Source organism: Amblyomma maculatum, chromosome 6, assembly GCF_055883805.1.
Source record: "Amblyomma maculatum isolate TAMU_Amacu chromosome 6, ASM5588380v1, whole genome shotgun sequence".
NCBI classification, from domain to species: Eukaryota; Metazoa; Arthropoda; class Arachnida; order Ixodida; family Ixodidae; genus Amblyomma; species Amblyomma maculatum.
This window is the reverse complement of record NC_139349.1, coordinates 181285723-181290195: the sequence shown is the minus strand read 5'-3', so window position 1 is coordinate 181290195 and position 4473 is coordinate 181285723. Positions and strand designations below refer to the sequence as shown.

The 4473-nt window shown below is 48.0% G+C and overlaps 1 pseudogene; it reads right to left on the bottom strand.

The window, feature by feature from the left end:
• Positions 1-208: 208 nt before the first annotated feature.
• On the bottom strand, positions 209-3520 carry LOC146187502 (uncharacterized; annotated as a pseudogene).
• Between the last annotated feature and the right edge of the window lie 953 nt (positions 3521-4473).

Below are 4473 nucleotides of genomic sequence, written 5' to 3'. Positions count from 1 at the left end.
TCGACGAAGGTGACTCCCTTCCTGACCAGGGTGCACAGGCCTCTGCCGTCGGGCGGGCCCGCGTGCACTCTGTAGCCAGGGAGGGACGGCTTGTCCGTTAGTGTTTCTTGGAGGAGGAGCACGTCGGGCTTGCGAATCGCGTGCTCGATGGGCTGCTGGACGACTGCTCTCTTCTTGACGAAGCCGCGGCAGTTCCACTGTGACACTGTTATGCCTGTGAAGTTGGAGGCCATGATTGTCCTATTTGGATTTCTCCGAGTTGCTGCGCTTGGTTGACTTGATGCTGTACTGGCGCGAACGTTGGGTTGCTTAGCATTAGTTGCACGCTTCTTTCCAGATTGTTGAGTCTACTGACGTTCTCCGTTTGGAAGGCTTCGATGGCTTCCTTCATCGATTTGATCATATCCTCGAGGCTGTTGAGTTTGGCCTCGACGTTGTTGTTGCTGCTATCGGTGCTGCAGTTGCTCATGTTGTTCTTAGTCTTGCGTGATTCGACGGCCCTCTTCTTCGTTGCCGGCTCCATGTCTGCGTCGGCCGTAGTTTCTTCGGCCTTGTTGCGGAGGGCGTTGCGGATCTCCGCGATTTCCTTGGTGAGGTGGTTGATGGTGGCTCGCAGGGTCGCGTTCTTCTTTTTCAGGGCCTCGTTGATCTCTCGTTCTTTGGTTGAAGCGTTGTCTTCGGTCTTGGCGTTGTCGCTCGGATTGGTCTTCCTGATACCTCGTGCGGTGTTGCCCCAACCGACTCTCTCGCGCGACGGTGATCTTTGGGTTTTCGTTTTTTGCGTCTCTGCTCTGGCTCCTGCAGCTGCTATTTCTCGACTGCGCGCGGTCTCTCGAAGGCGTTCATGACTTACGGACAGCTGGCTTGTCGATTAGTTGGAAATCGCTCTCCGACGGCAGCTGGTGGCTGACCTTTCGGCGCTCAGACTGACGTTTGCGAACGACGTAGGAAACATTGTATCTGGCTTTACATTCTCTGTCGGCGGTCGGGTGAGCGCCGCCGCAAAGTTTGCATTTGGGTGTATATTTGTGGTCTTCTTTGGGGTTTGCTTGGCCGCAGCCCCTGCAGATCCGGCTGGTTGGCGTCGGCCACACGTCCTTGCGATGCCCGATCCGACCACACTGGTGGCAGACGTCAATTTGGTTTCTGTACAGGTGGCATGGTATGAGCGTGACACCATATCGGACAAAGTTCGGTACCTTGGGTCCTCTGAAGGCTACTATGATCGTGGTCGTGTTACCGATTCTTTTGGCGCCTACGGCGAGTGGGTTTCAGTCGTTTACAATGTTGCTGTCGAGTTCTTCGGCTTTCTTGTCGACAGGGATGCCTCGGATGATGCCCTTTACGGTGTCGTTCGGCGCCGTGCGGTACGCGCTGACCTCGAAGGTCTTGTCTTGAATGTATATAGCTCGAATTCTTGCGTAGCGGACGGCGTTTTCTTTCTTGGGCGTGCTGATTATCATTATATTTTGTGGCGCGTTCGGGCAGATGATGTCCGATGCGTTCTCTTCGTTCGTGATCTTGGCCGCGGCGAGAATGGCAGCAGCGACGGTCGTAGTGCCGATCTTGGTGATGTCGAGTCCCCCTCGTGGTCTGATTACGATCTTGTTTTCCTCCAGCGGCATGGCTGGCATTCTCGCTGCCTTGATGGCCGAGGCTCTAACGTTCTTATTTCCTTTCGCTTTCTTGCTTACTTGGTTGTCGGTGCCGGCGAGCTTCGCGTCGAGGTCTCGTTGACGGAGTCTTGACATGCTGACATGATGAAAAAACAGCGCTACAGACGCGGACGGAGGTGAAGAATAAACAGGACGGGCGCTGAACACGCATCTGAAGTTTATTAAAAAGACACACAGTATATATAACCCAGCCAAGCAGCACCAAACCGCACATTAAACAAAAACCAAATCATGATGACCCCCCACACACACCATGTTCAAGAAACCCAACCTCATTATCTGTTAAAGCGATTGACGGTTCACTAACACATTTTTCACCCAATCGAATGATATGCCTGGCCTCAATGATTTCCCGGTTAATCTGTGACGGATGGGCATTCAAAATAACTGTCTGTGTTAGAGAGGGATGGCAGCCGTCACACCCCTTACAGTGTACAACCAGATTACAGCCTCTACCAATCTCTAATGATCTTTCGTGCTCTCGTAACCGGACATTGATACACCTGCCTGTTGATCCACATACACTTTATCACAAGATAACGGAATCTTATATATCACTCCTACTTTACATGGAACATAGGAAAAGTCATGCTTCACCCGACACGTGTTTCTTTCCCGGACTTTTTTCGCTGCTTTGTTCTTGACTATGCTACATATTTTTGACAGTTTATTTGGTGCCGAGAAAACCACATTACCATTAAAACTTCTGGCTACATTTTTCAAAATGTGTGATAGACCATGCACATATGGCAGGGCCACAAATCTTTTTGTATCCCTCTGTCCAGCCCCCTCCTACTCCCGTGAAAATGCCATGACTGTTTTACTTTTGTGATTAGTTTATCACAAACTCTTAATATGACGTGAACAGGAAATGCTGCATTCGATAGCCTAGACAGTTGTTCATTAAAGCTAATTCGCATATTATGAAAGCATGATTTTGACAAGACTGCCCCCAGGCTGGACAGAGCGATGCCATCTTTTACGAGCTTAGTATTCGCCTAGGAGTGCAAAGCCTCGGCTAGATTATGGATCGCAACATTCTAAGCTCGTAAAAGATGTGTGGGGTCATCATGATTTGGTTTTTTGTTTAATGTGCGGTTTGGTGCTGCTTGGCTGGGTTATATATACTGTGTGTTTTTTCAATAAACTTCAGTTGCGAGTTCAGCGCCCGTCCTGTTTATTCTTCACCTCTGTCCACGTCTGTAGCGCTGTTTTTTCATCATGTCACCATACCAACTCGCCCAGATGTCTCTTATATTACAGTACTTGACATGCGTTCCCCCGCGAGCGTCCATACAGGGCCGCAGTGGAATTCCTCGGGTGAAATTTCTTCACCTTGAACTTGCACGGTCATTGGAGAGTCGGAGATCGTTGCAAGAACGGACGTTTCCTCCATCTCGGAGCTGAGTGGCTGCCGCCGAGGCGGCGAGCCGCGGCAGCCGCGATAGCGACGAGGCCTATCGCCCGCGGAACACACCTAGCGGAACCGCCCCCCGCACGGCGGTGATGAAAACTGTCCGGTAATTCGAAGAAAAAGGCGTACCTTTGGGAACTTTCAATATCCGTCGGTGCTTCTCGACTTCACGAACACATCGAGGTAGAGAAAACTTCGATTCGCGCAAATTAGCGCTGCGAAATTAATCATAAATGACGGAGCCGACGTGAACGCGTCCGTTTGCTTCGGCGATCGCAGCGCCATCTGAAGGTGACAAGCATTTTTATACACTGCGCTATACATAAGGTGTAACAGTAATGAATACTGAAATTAATAAAAAAACACATAAAATGCGTACTAAAAATAAAAAGAAGCTCAAAAATACAAGTTAAAATGACAGAAAAGAATAATAGCGTGGTAGCGCGTGACAGACCGGAAAGCGTGGCGTGACATGGTCCATAGGGTCACGAAGAGTCGGACACGACTGAACGACTGAACTGAACTGAGCGCGTGACAGAAAAAAAAAAAAGAAAACCTACATGCTTGTAAACAAAAATGTTCCCTATCTTTCATAAAAACAGGCTTGTCAAGTCTTTTTTTGTTAACGTAGTAATGTCAATATTTAATGAGTCGTAGTAATTTAAAGCTGTTGGCAATGTGTACTGAATTCTCTGTTTGCCGTATTTTGTGCGGGAAAAGCGAACATCGAAGCGAAAAGCGAAGGAGATTGGTGACGAATAGGATATGTTGTTGTGGCATGTTCAAGGAGTGCAATGTCGAGAAATATATCTAATCTGCCCTGAACAGCTTTATTATAAGAAGACAAGAGCGCGTGAGTGTACAAGTCCTGAACTCTAACGATTCGGTATTTTTCAAAAAGAGGTGCTGTGTGTTCGAACCGCCTTTTTTTTTTTCACTAATGTTAGTCTATGGAAGTTTTCATCTATGGTATAAACCGATACCAGCACACAATAACATAAATAAGAGATGAAAAGCGCATCATACAGCAATCTCTTAATCGTTGTCGGGAGAGTATGACGGTGCTGATTTATTATGCCCACAGTTTTACTTAATTTACCCAATAAGGACTGAACGTGCTGGTTCCATGACATATGTTCATTGAATATTATACCAAGAGTTTTCACACATTTTTAGATCTAAGCCTTGTAAGGGCCAAGGGTAATGGTTTCAGGCACCTCAGATAACGTTCCCAGCGTACGAAACAACCCGCACGTTGTCTTTGATTCGTTCAGTACGAGGCAATTTGATTTGCACCATTCATATAAGCTGCAGCAAAACGCATCTGCCTCAGTAGTAGTGTACGAAATACGGAGCAATCATCGGCATAGATAACGAATTTGC